The sequence below is a fragment of the Diaphorina citri genome, unplaced genomic scaffold, assembly GCF_000475195.1.
Source record: "Diaphorina citri unplaced genomic scaffold, Diaci psyllid genome assembly version 1.1 scaffold344, whole genome shotgun sequence".
NCBI classification, from domain to species: domain Eukaryota; kingdom Metazoa; phylum Arthropoda; class Insecta; order Hemiptera; family Psyllidae; genus Diaphorina; species Diaphorina citri.
In genome coordinates, this window is record NW_007377779.1 from 68,485 (window position 1) to 90,314 (window position 21,830).

Below are 21,830 nucleotides of genomic sequence, written 5' to 3' on the forward strand. Positions count from 1 at the left end.
GTGGTTGGAGTTTTGTTTACATTTTGATTAGAAAATTGAATTTTTTATTTTGTTTTTCAAAATCCATTGAGAGCTGATCAAAAAGAGGAGAATTTGACGGAATTTATTAAGAAAAACTCAAATAAGTTGAGAAAACCACTATCCAAGTGGAAGTTTGTACTTTTAAGAACATTTTTATATGTGTTTTGTTGTTATCCTAGAGAAATTCCGATAGAAAATCCATGTTGCAAAAATGTTGTCATATGTGTACGTTCGGCTTGTATGAGTTGTAGGTTTTTACAAAACTAGCTACATATGTATATGAGTAATTACAAAAAATGTTATTTTTTTCTTTTTACCCTTTTTAATTATTATAATTATTAACTAAATTGTTATTTCAATTTAATTGTCTTTTAATTGAAATATACCCACACAAGTTATCTTTAAAATAATAAAATTAGTTTGCTGTTTTGTTTTGCAAAACTTGTACAGGGTTGACTTATACCAGCAAAGATACATCAAAATTCTGGGTAAAGCAAATATTTTCTACAGATAGAGGCCGAATGTACACAAAAAATAACATTTTTAAAAAGCCTCCTACCATTTGCCTACATGTAGGCAAATGGTAATTAGTAGAACACTTCTCAAAGTTGATATCATATCCAAAATATATGTACTAATGGGAAATCTTAAAGAGAAATGAAGGGAGTAATTTTTTTTTCTTCAGGCATCTAGCACTTCTAAAATTGTGTACACATATGTGTACACTCGGTCTGTAGAGGTTAAAGTTACTTTTTCGGAGTTTTGACCTCAGATTTGGATTTTTCACAACTTTTTACGTAGGAATCGACCTTTTATTAATAATATTTTCCAAATTGCAACTCCTCCATTTATTGTACTTCCCTATCATCCACTCCTCTTCCCACTCCTCACTACTTTCCCCACCTTTCTTCTTCTTCTCCTCCGCCTTCTTCTACTTCCTTCCTTCTTTTTCTTCTCCTTCGTCTATTCATTTTCTTTGTCTTCTCCTTTTTCATTTTCTTTAAAGGGTACCTATATACGTAGTATAATAAATAAGTAATGTTGAATGTACCCTACATAGGTGCAGGTGCAATGTGCATACGTAAAGGGTAGGTATTACATTTCTGAAGCAAAAGTAGGTTCCAAAAGGTATGTAGGTACCTATGTACATGAAAGTATGTAGGTACCAAGTTACCTACATAAAATTAATAAATGATATATGATGTACCTACCAGCTACCCCACTTATTGTTCTGAAAGAAAAGCTACTACCTACGAGAAAATATCAAAAAGTAAGATGACTTTTTTCTGGCAAAGCAGAAGAAGTAGAAGGAGAAACCCCCAAGATCAGTTTCATAACTCCATTTCTTTATTGAAATAAGGAAAGTAAAAAAGACTCCTTTTTTTTGCTTGATGCTTGATTTCTGACCACAAAATAGTTCTGTAATTTCTGTTGGACATGAAATTTTACTTCAGAACTTTTTTTTTTTTTTTTTTTTTTTTTTTAAAAAAATCCCTTTTTTTTTAAAACAATTTAAAAATAAAAAAATTTTTTTTTTTTTTTTTTTTTTTTTTTAGAAAAATACCTTCATTTTTTAAACAATTTAAAAATAAAATTCCTAGCTTTCCAGTCAGAATTTTATTCCAACCAAATAGGTAAAATAGTTTCGTTTGGACTTGTGGAAATCAAAGTTAGCGAAAACTCTCTCTCTCTCTCTCTCTCTCTCTCTCTCTTTACCTAACTTTCTCTCTCTTTTTATCTAACTTTTGAGGTCAAACAGAACGAAATATCTTTCTCTTGCCTTTAAAAAAACTCTTCCTTCTCTTTCTCCACCTCTTCCTCTCTTATGTCTCCTTCACTTCTTCTTCACTTCCTTCTCCATTTAGAAAACTCTATTCCTCCTCCTCCTTCTACTCTTCTTCATTCTTCTTTCTCTTCTTCTCCTTCTCCTTCTTCTTTTTCTTTCTCCTCTTCCTCCTTCTCCTCTTTTTGTGGAGGTTTGCATATTTTAAAATTTCCAAATATGTTTTTCCAGCATTTAATTTTATTTTATTCGAGTTGCAAAAGTTTTGTTTTTGGGGCTAGCCAGAGAACACGGAGTAAATGTTTGGGAACAATTTTTGAGAGGGAGGAGGAAAAGAAGAAGAAGAAGAAAAAGAAGAAGAAAAAAAATGTTGAAGGAGGAGGGAAAAAGAAAGGGAACAGAAATGGGTAGAAGGAGGAGGTGGAAAAGAGAGAGAAAAGGAGAATGGGGAGGAGAAGAAACAGAAGACGAAGAAGGAGAAAAAGAAGAAGAAATAGAAGACGAAGAAGAAGAAGGAGAAGAAATAGAATACGAAGAAGAAGAAATAGAAAACGAAGAAGAAGGAGAAGAAATAGAAGAATATGGAAAATGAAGAGAAAAAAAAATAATCCGGAGAAGAAGAATAAGAGAGGGAAATAAAAAAGAAGAAGAAGAAGAAACAGAAGAAGAATGAGGAGGAGGAGGAGGAGGAGAAGGAGGAGAAGGATGAGGAGGAGGAGGAGAAGGAGGAGGAGGAGGAGAAACAGAAATAAATAACTACAACAAAATTATTAAAATTTCCCCAAACCATTTTTGAAATTCAGCGACAAAATGCATTGTTAATATTATTATTTATTTCGAAATTATTTATTTATTTTATTGTTGTGAAAACTGTAAATGGGTATTTTTCGGGCAGGTGACAATTGGAGGGTCGTGGTGCAACTGGACCAAAATGCCAAGTAGAAAGGGTATACCTACCTCTTACGGTAAGGTTAGTTCCAAGAACGAACCCACCCGTTCAGGATAAAATCCACCCCGGGCGGGAATCGAACCCGGGACCTAGAGCTTACCAGCCAGACGGTAGCGACTCTCCATGCTAACTTAGGTTGGCAAGTGATTGATAAACCTGGATAAGCGGGGAAAAAATTTCTGATGCTTTGTACTTATTCTCAATATACAGGTTCGACTGTATAAAATCCTTTCAATCAGATATTCTTGGTCCCCTAACGAGTGTATAAAACTTGGCGTGGCCATTTGCTCTTTTCAAGTTTATTTCGTCCTCGTTAAAATGAGGTTATCCTCTCTCTCTCTCTCTCTCTCTCTCTCTCTCCTCTCTCTCTCCCTCCCCCCCTCTCTCTCTTGTACGGTTGTTCGTTCACAATTTGACGAAAAAGTGGGAAAAAATTGGAACACATTATGAAATTGGGAAAATATTTTAACAATGAAATTTTCAAATTTCTCACTTGAAGTTTCAATAGAGAGGGTTAGAGGAAAGATGGCCAAGATGGGGAAGCTGAAGAGGAAACGGGGACCGGAAATGTAGAGGAACGTTGGCCAAAGTGGGACGGGGGTGTCAATTTTACTCACCGAGGTTTCCTTTTGTGTAATTAGTGCCCGGAAAAGAGGAGGGGACAGTTTTTGGAGTAGTGAAATTTAAGTGGTTTCGAGTAGGGTATAATTTAGTGGTATTTAGAGTCTGATTTTTGGACTAAATTGGGGGCAATTAAATATAGGAGTTGCAGGATTTTTCGGTCAGGGTAATTAAGTATTTAATTACCTACCTATACAATTTTAATGTGATGTGACGTATGGAAATGTCCATTAACTTTAAATGAAGAGTGACAACTATGCTTTTTAGTGGTCTGTGTGGCAGTCCCTTTATCAAAATATTTCAATTTTATTTACCTTTCATTATTGTTGTTATTATTTTGTTACCTATAACTACCTACCTAACTGATTTTTTATTCCATGTTCCTACTTTTTTTATCTTTATTTAATTGTTTATTATTCTTGTGACCTGTTCTCTTCTTTCTCTTATTATCTTTTCTTATGTTCTCTTTTCTTCTTCTTTTCTTCTCTCTACTTTTGTTTTCTTTTATCTTTTCTATTCTTTTCTACATTGTCTTTTCTGCTCTTACCTCTTTTTCTTCTTTTATTTTCTTTTCGCATCTTTTCTATACTTTGACTTTCCTCTTATTCTTTCCTCTTTTCTTTTGCTCTTCTCGCGTTAGATGATTTCTTATTTTTATTTTATTTTTTCTTCACAGAGGACATTGTTCTAGAAAATGAGGCTTCTTTGGACGAGGAGGATTTTGAGAAAAGAGGTAAAAATCAAGGTTGAATAATGCCAATGAATGCCATTACTTATGCTTACTAACAAACGTAGGTATATTAATTATTTTACTAAATCTCTAAAGTTTTTGTTTTTATGTTTATATATCTAGGCACTAACATATTTTCAAATGAATCAGCATAAAATTTTATGCCTTGCCTGGGATAGAAACCGCTTTAAAACACAAAGAAAATGTTCTTGACTTTTAATTTGGAACTTTTCAGTGAAATGCATACCTAACATACCATACCTACAATATATACCTACCTATCTACTATCCTTTCTAAGGACAGCTCCCAGGTACCTATGCCTAACCTATGTATAAGGAAGTAGGTAGTCTAAATTTCTAAAAATTTCCTAACTAATTCAAAAGTTAAATCCCCCTTACAGTCCCCTAGCTCTCATACAATACCTTTAACATTGAACGGTTCTGTTCAAAAAGGGCTAGGTAGGCAGGTGTTCTACTAAAAAAGCTATTTTCATTAAGAAGGTTATACCTAAAAGTAAAACCCTTCTGGGACAAATCTGTTCAATTTTTCGGGACAAAAAATCCCAAGTCCCTCCAAAGGCAACCCGTAGGTATAGAATTGAAAACGTCAACCCTTTACAATTTTGTCCCCGAGGAGTCACAGACAGTGAGCATGGTTGCCAGTTGACAAAGTTAGCGATGATATTTTTTCCTTCTGCTTTTCGCAGTGTTGTCAAATGATATTTTTCTTCTTTCCGGTGTTGCCAAAAGTTGGAGATGATTTTCTTTCCTTCCGTTCTTCTTCCTGTATCATGTCTGTGTATTAATGTGGCAACTTTGGAAACAATTTGGCAACCCCGCACTCATTTCCTTCCCCCAATCTTAGGCCGACCATGGTGCACTCACTATCAGGTAGACCTGACAGGTACGCCTGAACAGGTCGGAATGTCAGGTCTACCTGATAGTGAGTGGCCGGCCTTGCAACTCTGAAAACTGGAAGAGCTAATTTAGGAGAAATCTTGTCAGGGGGGGGGGAAATAATAAAAACAAACAACAACGGATCTAGCCTCTCCGGAAAATTAACATACATAGCTACGCCACCGTAAACTAGGCCATATCTCAGGAGGACACATTTTGCCCCGTTTTCAATGAAAATTTTGTTTCGGAAAATGAACACGTGAAAAGTAAAATTTACAAAATTTCATAAAATGTACATCGTATAGGTAGTCCCGAGGAAGTTTTCACTTTATTAATTTTTATTTTGTCTCTCTCTCTCTCTCTCTCTCTCTCTCTCTCTCTCTCTCTCTCTCTCTCTCTCTCTCTCTCTTCCTTTTCCTCTGCCTCTTAGTTTTTTTTTTTTGTACAGGGTGACCCAGAGTTACCTGACGGTTTTTAAAATGATGCTACCAACTTTCGATTATTTTTTATAATCGATTACGATTATCAATTATCGATTTATCGATTATAATCGATTATTCCCAACACTAAGAACACGAGAAGGAGCGGGAGAGGGAGGAAGAAGAAGAAGGAGAGGAGAGGAAGGAGAAGAAGAGAGGAGAGGAGAGGAAAAGAAGATATTCATCATATTCACCCTTTGGCAGTTATGAATGAAACTATGAAAGGAAAGTGATGCCCTTTGCACAAAGGATACATTCAGAATTCAAAATCAACAAAATACAGAAATCTCTCTCTCTCTCTGTTCCTTATTTATCATACCTTCAGGTGAAAGAGATAGAAAATTTACACCAACACACACATTCAAACCTTTCACATTCAAAATCAACTCTCTCTCTCTCTCTCTCTCTCTTTCTCTCTCTTCCTCTCTCTCCCTCTCTCTCTCTCCCTCTTCCTCTCTCTCTCTCTCTTTTTCCACTCTTACAAACATACATAGGTATACCTACATGATATTATGAACGCCCTCAAGCTTGAAGTTATTGATGGGAAAATATTTATACCAATACAATAGGTATACAATTTACAAATATGTACATGTACAATTTACAAATACAATTTGTATGTATAAATAATGTACAATTTACAAATAACTGTAGGTACAATACAATTTAGAATATTTGACAGCACTGCAGTACAAAATAGATCTAGCTACTTATCTACTTACCTATGATGAAATTCTCCCAAATAAAATTTAACTTTGTCTCTTTCGCTCTCTTTCTCCTTCTCCACCTCCTCCTTCTCCTCCTTCTTCTTCTTCTTCTTCTCCTCTTCTCATTTTTTAATTTTTTCTATACAATCATATTAAGGTGGCATGCACTTACTGTACTTTAGACCTGTCCTTTAAATTGAGTGGAAAAAAATAAATAAAAAAATAGAATAAAAATAACAGTTTTCTCATTTTCCTCAGACGATTTCTCTTCCCCCCCTCTCTCTCTCTCTCTCTTTCTCTCTCTCTTTCTCTTTCTATGTCTCTCTCTCTTTCTTTTCATCAGTTTTCTTTTTTCTCTCTCTCACACACATTCACGGCTTAAAACAAATGACTTGCCAAAAATTTTGGTGACTTTTCACATTTTCTCTCTCTCTCTCTCTCTCTCTCTCTCTCTCTCTCTCTTTCTCTTTCTCTCTTTCTCTTTCTCTCTTTCTCTCTTTCTCTCTCTCTCTCTCTCCTTCTTTCTCTCTCTCTCTCTTTCTCGTAATACCAAAAGAGCTGGCCGCTATAAACATTTTATGTTGTGTTTTATGGTAGGAAAATAAAGTAAGAGAGAGAGAGAGAGGGAGGGAGAGAGAAAAGCTACAAATAAAGATGATAATCTTTGGATTTCTACGAAAAATCTCTCTCACTCCTCTCTCTCTCTTTTCGTCATTTCTCTTCATCTTTCTCCCTCTTTCCTATTTATCTATATTTTCAGCCCTCTTTCTCTCTCTCTCTCTTTCTCTCTCTCTCTCTCTCTCTCTCTCTCTCTCTCTCTCTCTCTCTCTCTCTCTCTCTCTTTCCACTCTTACAAACATACATAGGTACCTACATGATATTATGAAGGCCCTCAAGCTTGAAGTTATTGATGGGAAAATATTTATATCCCCCCAAAAAATACCACTTCGTGGCATAAAAAAGACCCCGCCAAGTCGTTCCTCCCAAAATAAATCAAGTGCATAGTAACATCATTATGTAAGTTTTAGTAAGTTCGGGTCATTCCCGAGTTTAAAATACCATAGTAACATTATTGCGTAAGATTTGGTAAGTTCCGATAATTTCCGTGTGAAAAATGCCATAGTAACATCATTGGGTAAGTAAGTTCCGACCATTTCCGAGTGAAAATGCCGTAATATCATCATTGGGTAAGTTTTGGTAAGTTCTGATCATTTCCGAGTGAAAATTTAAATAATAACATCTTTGGGTAAGTTTAGGTAAGTTCTGATCTTTTCCGAGTGAAATACATCATGATAATGTAGGTACCTACATGAAAATCATCATTTTTCATTAGAACGGCAATTAAAAATTGAATTTTCGACCATTTAAATTTACTTTTTCGGAGTTTTGACCTCAGATTTGGATTTTTCACAACTTTTTACGTAGGAATCGACCTTTTATAAATAATATTTTTTATTTTCCCAATTGCAACTCCTCCATTTATTGTACTTCCCTTTCATCCACTCCTCACTACTTTCCCCACCTTTCTTCTTCTACTTCCTTCCTTCTTTTTCTTCTCCTTCGTCTATTCGTTTTCTTTGTCTTCTCCTTTTCATTTTCTTTAAAGGGTATAATATATGTATGTAAATAAGTAATGTTGAATGTACCTACATAGCTACGTATAGATAGGTAGTACTCGTATATACGTTTCTGAGCAAAAGTAGGTAACTAAAAGGTATGTAGGTACCTACATGAAAGTATGTAGGTACCAAGGTATGTACCTACATAAAATAAATATACAATATGTATGTACCAGCTACCCAACTTATTATTCTGAAAGAAAAGCTGCTACCTACGAGAAAATATCAAAAAGTAAGATGACTTTTTTTTTTTTTTCACTTTTTTCTGGCAAAGCAGAAGAAGTAGAAGGAGAAACCCCCAAGATCAGTTTCATAACTCGATTCAATTCAATTCAATTTATTTTTATTGTACATAATATGACATTAAAAATACATTTCAATGAATACAATTGTACAACGTCATTTAAAGAAAAGAAAAAGAAGGAGAGAAAAAAAAATTCTCCATTTCTTTATTGAAATAAGGAAAGTAAAAAAGACTCCTTTTTTTGCTTGATGCTTGATTTCTGACCACAAAATAGTTCTGTAATTTCTGTTGGACATGAATTTTTACTTCAGAACTTTTTTTTTGTTTAGAAAAATACCTTCATTTTTTAAACAATTTAAAAATAAAATTCCTAGCTTTTCAGTCGGAATTTTATTCCAACCAAATAGGTAAAATGACCCAGAGTTGCCTGACGGTTTTTAAAATGATGCTACACGTTCAATTTTCAAGATAAAAGAGTGATATTTATTTTAAACGCAAGACAACGAAATAAGGTTTACTTTTTTGGGCATTTTGTTTATGATGGTGATCAGATGTGGAAGACAACGCTAGCCGAAAAATCGCCCTCATTTTGAAAACACTCAATCTGGTTCAGAATTCGATATCCTGTCTCTAGCATTTTATGGGCTATAGCACGAATTTCTCGATAAAGAGCAGTCGTTAACTCATCCAGAGTCCTTGTCATATAAATATACACCTTGTTTTTAACATATTTCCAAAAGTCGCACGATCGGATGAGGAGGGTGGAAAATCAAAATGGGTGCGAAACTTCATCTGAGCATTATCTCTCTCTCTAACCTTTTTCACTCATTCCACTCTTACAAACATCTGAGCAGCGATTATACTTTCGATTATTATTTATAATCAATTACGATTATCAATAATAATCGATTATCATAATCGATTATTCCCAACACTAAGAACACGAGAAGGAGCGGGAGAGGGAGGAAGAAGAAGAAGGAGAAGAAGAAGAAGAAGGAGGAGGAGAGGAGAGGAAAAGAAGATATTCATATTCACCCTTTGGCAGTTGTTATGAATGAAACTATGAAAGGAAAGTGATGCCCTTTGCACAAAGGATACATTCAGAATTCAAAATCAACAAAATACAGAAATCTCTATTTTGTAGTTGTCCCGCTACAACTACCTGAAAACGGCTACTTTCCCTGTCGCGTATAATATCTCTAGTAGCGCGGTCAAACTTTCTTGACTTGGCGGGACGGAGCGCTACCGCGCTCCTTAATCAGTACAATATACAATTTACAAATATACATGTACAATTTAATACATTTTAATACATGTACAATTTACAAATATACCTACATGTACAATTTAATACATGTACAATTTACAAATACAATTTGTGTGTATAAATAATGTACAATTTACAAATAACTGTAGGTACAATACAATTTAGAATATTTGACAGCACTGCAGTACAAGATAGATCTAGCTACTTATGATGATATTCTCCCAAATAAAATTTAACTTTGTCTCTTTCGCTCTCTTTCTCCTTCTCCACCTCCTCCTTCTTCCTTCTTTGCTGATTTTCCTTCTATGCCTCGGTGGTGTAATGGTCAAGGCGCTCGCCTGGTAAACAGAAGGGCGTGGGTTCAATCCCAGCTGAGGTATGGAATTTTATTCTCAATATAATTTGAGAATTTGACCACAATAATAGTAGTAGCCTATTGCTGGAGTAAAGGGACTTTTCAGTCCTATGCGAGCAGTATAAATAAGCAATAGGTAGGTAGATAGGTACCTACATAGGCAGGTACCTACATATGTAGGTACCTACATAGGTCATTATTATTTTCCCGTGTTCACCTTTGGTGCCTATTCTCGAAAATTTCATATGTTCAGTTTTTCGTGCCAGAACACGTTTTTTAAGGTCCCAATTATAAAGTTCAACATAAATAACCTGAATTTGTGGACGTAAAGGTGTGTCCACACATAGTCGACCGCCCGACGATCGATGTCGACTGAACCGTCCACATTGCCTCGACAACATAGATTCACTTCGTCGATCGACATCGGTTGACTATGTGTGGACAGTGTGGACACACCTTTACGTCCACAAATTTAGGTTATTTTTGTTGAACTTTAGTATTGGGACAATTGGGGCCTTAAAAAATGTGTGGACACACCTAGAAATCATTATTGATGGCCTCTACTCATGATACATCTTAATGGATGTCTCGGAAGCTTTGTAAAGGTCCATATTTTGATAGGGAAATAACTGTGAAGCGTTGTAAGTTATTTCGTTCTCTCTACTCCCATAATACCTGCGTGCCAAATATCGATTCCGGAAATTTTCACTACTCCATCATTCCCATCAAAGATCCCTTCTCAATACGTATTTTCTTTCCCATTCCTTCTTTCTTCTCTCTTCGCTTCCGGGACGATAAGACCTTATAGCAGTTATAATTTCCCTCTATCAAACCTCTTGAAAAAAAATCCCATTTTTTCTTTCAATCCTAAAAAGTTCCCTTTACCAAACCTCTTGAAAAAAAATCCCACTTTTTCTTTCAATCCTAAAGTTCCCTTTACCAAACCTCTTGAAAAAAAATCCCATTTTTTCTTTCAATCCTAATCGTTCCTCTATATTTGCTTTCTCCCTCGGTTTCTTCTCTCTTTTTTCCTTTTTTCCCTCTTTTAATTTTTCCCTCTTTTTCCCTTTTTCCCTCTAGTGTGCCAGAACAAATCCCTACTATCCCGTGTCTTCCTTCTTCTTCTTCTTCTTCTTCTTCTTCTTCGTCTCATAGGTTGTCGGGAACAAATGACCTAACAAGGTTGGTTAATGCTCACAAGATGCTTGAACAAATACACTTTACCGTTAAAATACTCGAGGAGAAAAAGTAAACTGGTAGGTAGTTAAGATAATGAGAAAGAAGAAAAGGAAAGATAAAAAGGAAGAAGAGAAAGAAGAAGAAAAATAGGAAGAAGAATTAATAAGAAGAATAACGAAAAATATAGGAAGAAGGAAAGATGAAAAAAGAGATTAAGATAAAGGAGGAGGAAGAAGAAGATAATAAGAAAGAAGAAAAGGAAAAGGAGAAGGAGGAGAATGAGAAGAAGAAGAAGGAGGAGGAGAATGAGAAGAAGAAGGAGGAGGAGAAGGAGAAGAATAATAATAAGAAGAATAAGGAAGAGGAGAAGAAGAAGAGGAGGAAGAAGAAGAAGGAGGAGAAGAAGAAGAGGAAGAAGAAGAAGGAGGAGGAGGAGAAGAAGAAGAAGAAGAAGAAGAAGAAGAAAGAAGAGAACAGAGAAAGTACCATTAGGTAAATGATGCATGAAGACAATTAGCTACTTTAACTACCCATTTTTTTGATTTTTTCCTCCTTCCTTTTATTTTCTATGTTTTCCTTCTCTCTTCTTTTCGTCGTCTTCTTTCCGTCTTCCTTCTCTTTCTTCTTCATTTGTCATTTGCTTAAGGGAAGGAAAAAAAAGACACAGCAGAAAAGAGAGAAGAAAAACTGCATTACGAAAAGTATGTATACGAGGGAGATAGGAAGATAGACAGAGAGACAGAGACAGAAGACGTACGACAGATCCAAACAGAATGATTGATGGTGAAAATTTAGTTCGGAATATAGGAAAGAGAAAAATGGAAGAGAGAAGGAAGAAAGAGATAGAGAGAGAAAGAGATAGGAAGAGAGAGAGAGATATATGAAGAGAGAGAGAAAGAGATAGGAAGAGAGAGAGAGAGTGATGTGGAGTAAAAGAGAGAGATGTGTGGACGGAGGAGAGAAGTAGAGACGGATATATGAAGAGAGAGAGAGAAAGAGATAGGAAGAGAGAGAGAGAGTGATGTGGAGTAAAAGAGAGAGATGTGTGGACGGAGGAGAGAAGTAGAGACGGTATGGGAGGAGTAAGAGAGAGATAGAGAAGGGGTAGAAGAAAAAGTAGGTAAGGAGGAGAAGAAGAAGGAGAGAGAAAGGAGGAGAAGAAGGGAGGTGGAGGAGGAGAGCGAAAGAAGGGAGAAGAAGGAGAGAAAATTGAGTAGGAGAAGGAGGGGAGAGAGAGAAAGAGTGAGGGGTCTTAGGAGAAGAAAGAGGTCAATGAGGAAAATATATTTCTTTGGAGATCTTCTCCTTCTTCTTCTTCTTCTTCTTCTTCTTCTTCTTCTCCTCCTCCTCCTCCTCCTTCTCCTCCTCCTCCACCTTCTCCCGTGTTCAGACGGGGTCGGCGTTTCTCGTCAGCCTCTCAATCAGCCCTCCTCCTCCTCCTCCTCCTCCTTCTCCTCCTCCTCCACCTTCTCCCGTGTTCAGACGGGGTCGGCGTTTCTCGTCAGCCTCTCAATCAGCCCTGGGGTGATTGGTTTGGGCTGACATTTGGTTTTGGCTACAAAACGTTTACCTCAACCTTTACTATTTCTTAAGCAAGGAAAATTCAGGCTGGTATCTTCCCTGATTTAATTCCCCCCTCCAGACATTGTATATGTTTACATTAACATAATAGATAGGTATTTTGTATAGGTAACTATGTAAATCTAAGCTTTATGATCAGAGGAGGAGATGGGGAAACCTCAAAGTTTACCTCAACCTTTACTATTTCTTAAGCAAGGAAAATTCAGGCTGGTATCTTCCCTGATTTAATTTCCCCCTCCAGACATTGTTTACATTAACATAATAGATAGGTATTTTGTATAGGTAACTATGTAAATCTAAGCTTTATGATCAGAGGAGGAGATGGGGAAACCTAAGTCGGAAACAATAACAATAAAAACAGTGCCGGCTCCATGAGGGGGAAAAGAAGGGGAAATCCCTTCCCCTCAGTTGGTTTCTTTAGGTTAGCCAATAATTACATTATACTTTTTTTTTTAAGAGGTTTGACAGAGGGAACTGTAACTGCTATGGTCTTATCGTCCCGAAATCGAAGAGAGAAGGAAGACAGGCTGGTTTCTTTAGGTTAGCCAATCACATTACTTTTCTATTTCTCAATTAGAACTTTGATAGAGGAAACAGTAACTGCTGAGGTCTTGTTGTCCCGAAAGTGAAGAGAGAAGGAAGACAGGATAGGAGAAAACCACCCTTTCCGAAAACGACCCCTATCCGTTCAGGATAAAGGCGGGAATCGAATTCGCGACCTAGCGCTTACGATTCCATCAGGATAAAATCCACCACGGGCGGGAATCGAACCCGAGGCCTAGCGCTTACAAGGCAGACGCGCTACCAACTAAGCTATCTAGGCTGGCGCTGCACCTCTAAATCTCCTATTTTAGGTCATGAAATTTTATTACTTACCAGCAGATTTGACCAGGGGCAGTATTGACACCATACATAGTACTGGTACCAAAAATGGTATCTCAAACTTCATTTTTATTCTTCCGTTATTGGCTTGATCTCAAAAACTCAAAATGTGGACATAACAAAATTGTACTCAATAGGTCTTGTAAAAATAGGTGTGTAGTTTTAGTATTTTTGAAATTGGCAGCAAAAAACCCAAGATGAATTGACTTGAGGGTATTTAGTTGGACACTTGGACCTCTAGGATAAGTTGATGAGCTAAAACGCACTGTACCTGTAGATTGAGTTAGGTAAGCAGTAGCGGCTCCTCGACGGATTGTGTGGAAGGACTTAAGGCTGCGGTTACACTGAACGCGAATGCGATGCTATGCGATTTTCGCGCGACGTAGTGGTTACATTAGATGAGATTTTTCGCAGTAATTCTTGCACTGCCCTCATTAACTTTTCATTGTCCATTGTAATTAAATGTCCTACAATAAAAGAAAATTAAAATGTTCAGTCTTTTTGAAAGTTTTATTTTTACTTTCAGCACAATTTCTGTCAAAACAAAATCTAAATAACAATTGTGAAAATACTTGTTTTTTAACAAACTACCAAAATGGGTAGGCATTTGGTCCAAATAAATACATAGTTGTACAAAGCCAAGTATTTTTATTTCATAATTTGAGAAAAAAAAAAAAAAAAAAACAAACACTCAATAGGACTTGTAAAAATAGGTAGGTATTTTTGAAATTGGCAGCAAAAAACCCAAGATGAATTGATTTGAGGCTCTTTAGTTGGGCCTCTAGAGGATAAGTTGATGAGCTAAAACGCACTGTACCTGTAGATTGAGTTAGGTAAGCAGTGGCGGCTCCTCGACGGATTGTGTGGAAGGACTTAAGGCTGCGGTTACACTGAACGCGAATGCGATGCAATGCGATTTTCGCGCGACGTAGTGGTTACATTAGATGAGATTTTTCGCAGTAATTGTTGCACTGCCCTGATTAACTTTTCATTGTCTATTGTAATTAAATGTCCTACAATAAAAGAAAATTAAAATGTTCAGTCTTTTTGAAAGCTTTATTTTTACTTTCAGCACAATTTCTGTTAAAACAAAATCTAAATAAAAATTCTGAGAATAAAATACTTGTTTTTAACAAACTACCAAAATAGGTAGGCATTTGGTCCAAATAAATACATGGTTGTACAAAGCCAAGTATTTTTATTTCATAATTTGAGACAAAAAACAAACAAAACAAATCACAAATATTAAAATAAATTACTAAAATTTCCAGCAAATTCGCGCGAAAAAAAAAACTATTTTGTTCGCTTCAAAGGAATCGCGCGAATTCGCGCGAAAACGTGCGAAAACATGCAACTAGTGTAACCGCTTTCATTAGAACTAATGTATTTGAAAAAGTCGCGCGAATTCGCCCCGAATCGTGTCGCGTGAAATCGCGTCCATTGTAACCGCAGCCTTTTCCTCTAAAAATTCCAAATCAATCTAAATAAGATCTTTATAGCTAGATCAAAAAGTAGGTACTTTTGCGAAATCTGAGAATGTACATAAGTGTTGCACAGGTAAGAGTATAAGTTTTATGAAAGTCAATTTATGATAAGGTTAACGAGTTATGCCCACCTATTGAGATTTTTCTTTTTAAAATGGAAATATGGTTTGGAAAATAGTGGTGTGATCATCACACTACTTTCTATTACCCATGATAGAGCTTTCCCCTTCCTTCTCTTCGCTGTCGGGACGATAAGACCTCAGCAGTTACAGTTCCCCTCTATCAAAAACAGACCTACAAAGAAGAAGAGGAAGAATAAAAGAGTACTAAAGTTAAGCAACATTGTCTTCGGTTATTAACAAGACGGGTGACCGATTTTTACAAAATCGTTACAGCTTGCAAAAATTCACTTTTCTATTTCTCAATTAGAACTTTGATAGAGGAAACAGTAACTGCTGTGAGGTCTTATTGTCCCGAAAGCGAAGAGAGAAGGAAGACAGGATGGGAGAAAACCACCCTTTCCGAAAACGAACCCTATCCGTTCAGGATAAAGGCGGGAATCGAACTCGCGACCTAGCGCTTACGATCCACTCCCCACCCTGTTTTTACGCCACTGAAATGGTAAAGACGCTATAGTGAGGGTGATAGAGAGAAAGTGGAAACGCAACAGACGTTATCTTGAAACTTAATAAATATAGTACAGTTGATGTAGAACAGTATAGTATAGAGTGTAACAACAAATCTAACAAGTAACAACCTAGGTAAATGTACCTAGAACAGTATAGGGTGTAACAAGAAACCCATCTAACCATTTATTTTGGGAAAAACCATGGCAAAATGTTCGTTCTCGGAACGGCTGGATTTCTCCTATCCTGTCTTCCTTTTCTCTTCGATTTCGGGACGATAAGACCTTAGCAGTCACAGTTCCCTCTGTCAAACCTCATTTAAAAAAAAATTTAAAAAAAAAAAAAACTTTCCTCATTTCTGTTTCTGTTACACCCTATTCTTTCTACTAAGTTAGGTTGGTCTTATTGTTACTCCCGGTATATACGAGAACTGAGGAGCGTAGAAATAGAAACAGATAATAATAACATTATATGAAAATTAATGGAAATCTGGTGTCTAATAGCAACAATGTAGTTATCAAACTACCTTCCTTCATCTCCTCTTCATTCCCTCCTCCTCCTCCTCCTCTTCCTCCTCTTTCTTCTCCTCCTCCACCTGCTCTTCCTCTTCCTCCTCCTACATCTGCTCCTTCTTATCTTCCCCTTCTGCTTGTTTTCCTCCTCCCCTCCAACAATGCATATAGTTATCAAACTACCTTCCTTCATCTCCTCTTCATTTCCTCCTCCTCCTCCTCTTCCCTCTCCTCCTCTTCCTTCTTCTCCTCCTCGACCTCCTCCTCCTCCTCTTCCTTCTTCTCCTCCTCCACCTGCTCTTCCTTCTTCTCCTCCTCCTCCTCCTACATCTGCTCCTTCTTGTCTTCCCCTTCTGCTTGTTTTCCTCCTCCCCTCCAACAATGTAGTCATCAACCTACCTACATCTCCTCTTCCTCCTTCCTTTTCTTCTTCTTTTTCTCCTCCTTTTCTTCTCCTTCTCCTAGTCCTTTTCACTTCTCTTCCCTCTTCTACTTGTTTTCCTCCAACTATGCGTGTAGCTATCAAACTACCTTCATCTCCTCTAAATTTCCTCCTCTTCCTCGTCCTCCTCTTCCTCCTTCTTCTTCTCCTTCTCCTCTTCCTCCCACGCTTCCTCCTCCTCCTTCTCCTTCTTTTTCTTCTCCTCCTTCTTCTTGTCTTACCCTTTCAACTTCTTCTCCTCCTCCTTCTTCTTCTTCTTCTCCTCCCACGCTTCCTTCTTCTTCTTTTATACTTGTGTTTCCTCCTACTCTTCCTTCTTCTCGTCCTCCTTGTCTTCCCCTCCTACTTGTTCTCCTCCTTCTCCCCTCCAACAATGTAGTTATCAACCTACCTACATCTCCTCTTCCTCTTTCCTTTTCTTCTTCTTTTTCTCCTCCTTTTCTTCTCCTTCTCCTAGTCCTTTTCACTTGTCTTCCCTCTTCTACTTGTTTTCCTCCAACTATGTGTGTAGCTATCGACCTACCTTCATCTCCTCTTAATTTCCTCCTCTTCCTCGTCCTCCTCTTCCTCCTTCTTCTTCTCCTTCTCCTCTTCCTCCCACGCTTCCTCCTTCTCCTTCTTTTTCTTCTCCTCCTTCTTCTTGTCTTACCCTTTCTACTTCTTCTCCTCCTTCTTCTTCTTCTTCTCCTCCCACGCTTCCTTCTTCTTCTTTTATACTTGTGTTTCCTCCTACTCTTCCTTCTTCTCGTCCTACGCTCATTCTCCCTCCAACAATGATTGTGTTTATCATTTTACCTCCTTCTTCTTCCTCTTCTGCTGCTGCTTCTTCTTCTCCTTCTTCTTCACCTTCTCCTCTTCTTCCTCCTCCTCCTTATTCTTTCTCTTCTTCTTCTTCTTCTTCTTCTTTTCCTTTCCTCTTCTGCTGCTGCTTCTTCTTCTTCTCCTTCTTCTTCACCTTCTCCTCTTCTTCCTCCTCCTCCTTATTCTTTCTCTTCTTCTTCTTCTTCTTCTTCTTTTCCTCCTCCTCCTCCTCCTCCTTCTACTTCTTATTCAAATCCGCCTCCTACCAGCATTTCTCCTCCTCCTCTCTCATTCCCACCTTCTCTAATTATGTACGTCTTTCTGAACTACCTCCTCCTCCTCCTCCCTCTCACCTTCTCCTCCTCCTCCTCTTTCTCCCCCCTCTCCCCTCCTCTCCTCTTCCTTTAGAGCATTTCCCCCCGCAACATCTCTCTCTCTCTCTCCCCTCCTTAGCATCTTGTCCTGTCTGACTGTCTGATGTAAGGAAAACATAGTTGAAACAATAGCGGAAGGCAAGGCTGAAATGTAAACAGGAGCCAATTTATTTTTCCCCCTTATTCCCTCCATTCTTTAGCTGTTTAGAGTTTAGAGTGAAGACATTCCCTTTAAGCCGTCAATGTTCCCTTCAGAAATTCCCTTATCCAAAAATTCCCCTATCCGCTATTCCTTTATAGTTTTAGCTTAGCTGTTTAGTGTGAAGACATTCCCTTTAAGCCGTCAATATTCCCTTCAGAAATTCCCTTATCCATAAATTCCCACGGTTGGTCCAGTGGTAACGCGCTTGCTTGCCATGCAGAAGGTCCCGGGTTCGAATCCCACCATCGACAAAAATTTGTACTCGTTAAAGGCTTCATCGCCCCCATGAAAATCTCCATCGCCCCCAAGGGGGCGATATCGCCCAGGTTGGGAAACACTGTTGTAGAGCACCCTATAGAGACGTAGAGACCTAGACAGAATGAACCAAACACTATAAGCTACTACAGAGTAGAACTGCTTATCTGCATTAAGAAGAAAAAGAAGAATAGGGAAGAGAAAGAAGAAGAAGAAGGAGGAGGAGAATAAGAAGAAGCAGAAGAAGAAGGAGGAGAAGAAGCAGAAGAAGAAGGAGGAGAAGAAGCAGAAGAAGAAGGAGAAGAAGGAGGAGAAGGAGGAGAAAAAGGAGAAGAAGAAGGAGGAGAAGAAGCAGAAGAAGGAGGAGGAGAAGGATAAGAAGAAGGAGGAGAAGAAGCAGAAGAAGAAGGAGGAGAAGAAGCAGAAGAAGAAGGAGGAGAAGAAGCAGAAGAAGAAGAAGGAGGAGAAGAAGAATAAGAAGGCAGAAGAGCAAAACCGACAACAAGGACTTTATCCTAACCAGAAAAGGTTCGTTCTTGGAACGGCCAGCTTTCTCCTATTATGTTCTTCGATTTCGGGACGATAAAAACTTTGTTACAGTTCCCTCTATCAAACCTGTTCAACTGAACTGAACTGAACTGAACTGAACAAGGTTATTATATTTTTAACAAAAACAAATTATATAAAAATAATCCCTAAGCTAATAACTTCCTGCGGGACGGTAGAACACTCATCGGGTATCTGAGGAGCGTGGATCAGTTTGCTAATCTGGTTCTGCATAAAACCATAGAGAGGATTCATGTGGGGAATCAGTACGGAGATATACCACGGGGGATATTTATCATCCGGGGAGAGAATGTGGTGCTCATGGGAGAAGTGGTGAGTTGGACAAACTTAGACTACTTACAGTAAAAAAAAAGTGTAGTTCTCTTATACTTTTTTTCTTTGGATTTTTCCTTTACAAAATACAAAGGCATCTCGTAGTACAGTAGGTATAACTACAGTTCTGTTGCATTTTTTTTACTTTTTTTAAATAAGAATTTAGGTCACTGTTGTAAATGTTAAGGTTATTAAGGTGAGTGATAGGGGTTTTACCCTCTACTGATGGGGTTTTAATTACCCTCTACTCAGATTGGGGGAAGGAAGGGCCGGAAAAATCCAGCAGCAGGCGATCGCCGGCGTTTCATCCTGATGCGATGTGATGGAAAATTAGATCGAAATTCCTTTTTTTTTTTTTTTTTTTTTTTTTAAGGGGGGAGATTCCGGGAAAAAGTGGCTAAGGGGCGTTAAACAGGGAGTAGACCAGCTTAGTCTGGCTAAGGAGCGTTAAACAGGGAGTAGACCAGCTTAGCCTGGCTAAGGAGCGTTAAACAGGGAGTAGACCAGCTTAGTCTGGCTAAGGAGCGTTAAACAGGGAGTAGACCAGCTTAGTTTGGCTAAGGGGCGTTAAACAGGGAGTAGACCAGCTTAGTTTGGCTAAGGGGCGTTAAACAGGGAGTAGACCAGCTTAGTTTGGCTGAGGGACTTTAAACAGGGTAAAAATAATAATAATAATAATAATACCAGCCTGAATTGTCCTTGCTAAATAAATAGCAAGGGTTGAGAGGGAAGGGCATCCACTCGTAAAATTTGTGGCCAAAACCAAATGTCAGCCCAAAGCAATCACCCTATAGTTAGGGCTGATAGAGAGGTTGACAAAAAACGCCGACCCCGTCTGCACGCGGGAAAAGGAGAAGAAGTAGAGGAAGAAGAAATAGGAGAAGGAGAATTTGACGAATAATAAAAAATGGCCCAGATTTTGACGGCCGGCCCTAGAATATTTCAGTTAGATGAAAACGCTTTGAAAGTTGAAATGCAAAATTTGTTTAAAAAAAAATTCTCTCCTTCTTGTCTTGTCTTGCCTACCGTCTACCGCTACCCGATGCAATTATTCAGGTTTCCATTACAAAAAAAAATCCCACTCTCATTTCATATTCCACAACCAAGATCTCCAAGTCAAGTGTCACCACTAAGTACAATACCTACATCCACCAAGCACTTTCCAGTCTCCACTCTCCTCTAATGATACTGTGTCAACTAATCAGGCGAGAGAAAGCCACTAGAAAACGTCGAGTGTTTGAGGCTTGAGGAGGTGAAGTGGAACAGGGAGTAAAAAGTGAAGAAGGGACCGGGGAAAGGAAACAGTGGTAGAAAGTGCAGCCAGATATGAGGCCCTACTCTCATTTCATATTCCACAACCAAGATCTCCAAGTCAAGGGTCACCACTAAGTACAATACCTACCTCCACCAAGCACTTTCCAGTCTCCACTAATGATACTGTGTCAACTAATCAGGCGAGAGAAAGCCACTAGAAAACGTCGAGTGTTTGAGGAGGTGAAGTGGAACAGGGAGTAAAAAGTGAAGAAGGGACCGGGGAAAGGAAACAGTGGTAGAAAGTGCAGCCAGATATGAGGGATAAAGTGAAGGAGGGAGGGATAGAAGGGAAAAAATGAACCAAAAAGAGGGTAAAACGGGAAAAAAGAAGGGATAAAGTAGAGGAAAGGGGGGATAAAGTCAAGGAGGGAGGGATAGAATGGAAGGAATAAGGGATATGTCGACTTTTAAGAAACAAAAGATCTTTATTGGCTATTCTGTCGAAGATTGCGATTTCCTAGTTTCTACCTTTAACCTACATGTTTGAAATCCTGACGCAATTCTCTACAATAGATTAGTTGCGCTTACTTGGGTGATGTTTCAAAGTCATAGAGCAGGAAAAATGAGGACCAACGGAATTTTTCTTTTTCTTACGACTTTTCCCGAGATAAATTGATCAAAAAATACCGGTAAATCGTGAACTCTGACGTCACGGCATACGCTCCCGTAGGCGATGACGTCACATCAAATGTTCCAAGTAGAGCTCGTCGCTATGGGGCAAGGAAGAAGGCCGAAATACTCGTAATTAAGTGGCTAACTAAGAGGGGGAGAGAGAGAGAGAGAGAGCAAAAGTTTTACGACACTTTTGCTCTCGGTAAGTATTCGTATAGCGACAACATATCCTCACTTTTGAGCAAGTAAAGCTGTAACCTTATAACTAGGTACATACTATGGGGTAACTGGGATATGGATAGCTGATTAAAGTAGTGGCCAAAGTTTTTAATAACGACATCGACAGTAGAAAGTTCAGTTTTCCTTGCATAGGGATAGGGATCCCAGACGTGCATATTTCGCGGGACATGTCCCGCTTTTTGAAGGTTTGTTCCTCGTCCTGCCATCTTTCTCAAAATATTAAAAATGTCCCGCTTTTTAAGAATATCGGTAAAATGTCCGGAGGTCTAGGCTTGAGGAACTGTAACACCGGAGGTCTAGGTTTGAGGAACTGTAACACCGGAGGTCTAGGCTTGAGGAACTGTAACACCGGAGGTCTAGGCTTGAGGAACTGTAACACCGGAGGTCTAGGCTTGAGGAACTGTAACACCGGAGGTCTAGGCTTGAGGAGCTGTAACACCGGAGGTCTAGGCTTGAGGAACTGTAACACCGGAGGTCTAGGTTTGAGGAACTGTAACACCGGAGGTCTAGGTTTGAGGAACTGTAACACCGGAGGTCTAGGCTTGAGGAACTGTAACACCAGAGGTCTAGTGGCTTTTACCGGTCCCACTCAGGCTGGGTAAGGTTAATGTCAGTAGTTGGTTTGGTTTGTGCCAACGCCTGGAGGGTAAAACCCCCGTCTCGAAGAATATCTGAAGTTAAAGAGACGTGAAGCCCCCCTCAAAAAAATTAATTAAAAAAAAATCAGGTATTTCTCGGGTTTTGAACCCGAAACTTTTTAGAGCTCCTTCGTAGG

At 38.3% G+C, this 21,830-nt stretch overlaps 2 long non-coding RNA genes across 2 annotated transcripts; one reads left to right on the top strand and one right to left on the bottom strand.

Moving 5' to 3' along the window:
* The first annotated feature begins 13,374 nt into the window (after nucleotides 1-13,374).
* Nucleotides 13,375-14,087, top strand: LOC103507819. Its single transcript, XR_001809471.1, has 2 exons — nucleotides 13,375-13,451; nucleotides 14,013-14,087. It is a non-coding gene; the product is annotated as an uncharacterized LOC103507819 (long non-coding RNA).
* On the bottom strand, nucleotides 13,390-14,934 carry LOC113466850. The gene is made up of 2 exons (XR_003391125.1): nucleotides 14,834-14,934; nucleotides 13,390-13,453 (listed from the first exon to the last, which is right to left on the bottom strand). It is a non-coding gene; the product is annotated as an uncharacterized LOC113466850 (long non-coding RNA).
* Between the last annotated feature and the right edge of the window lie 6,896 nt (nucleotides 14,935-21,830).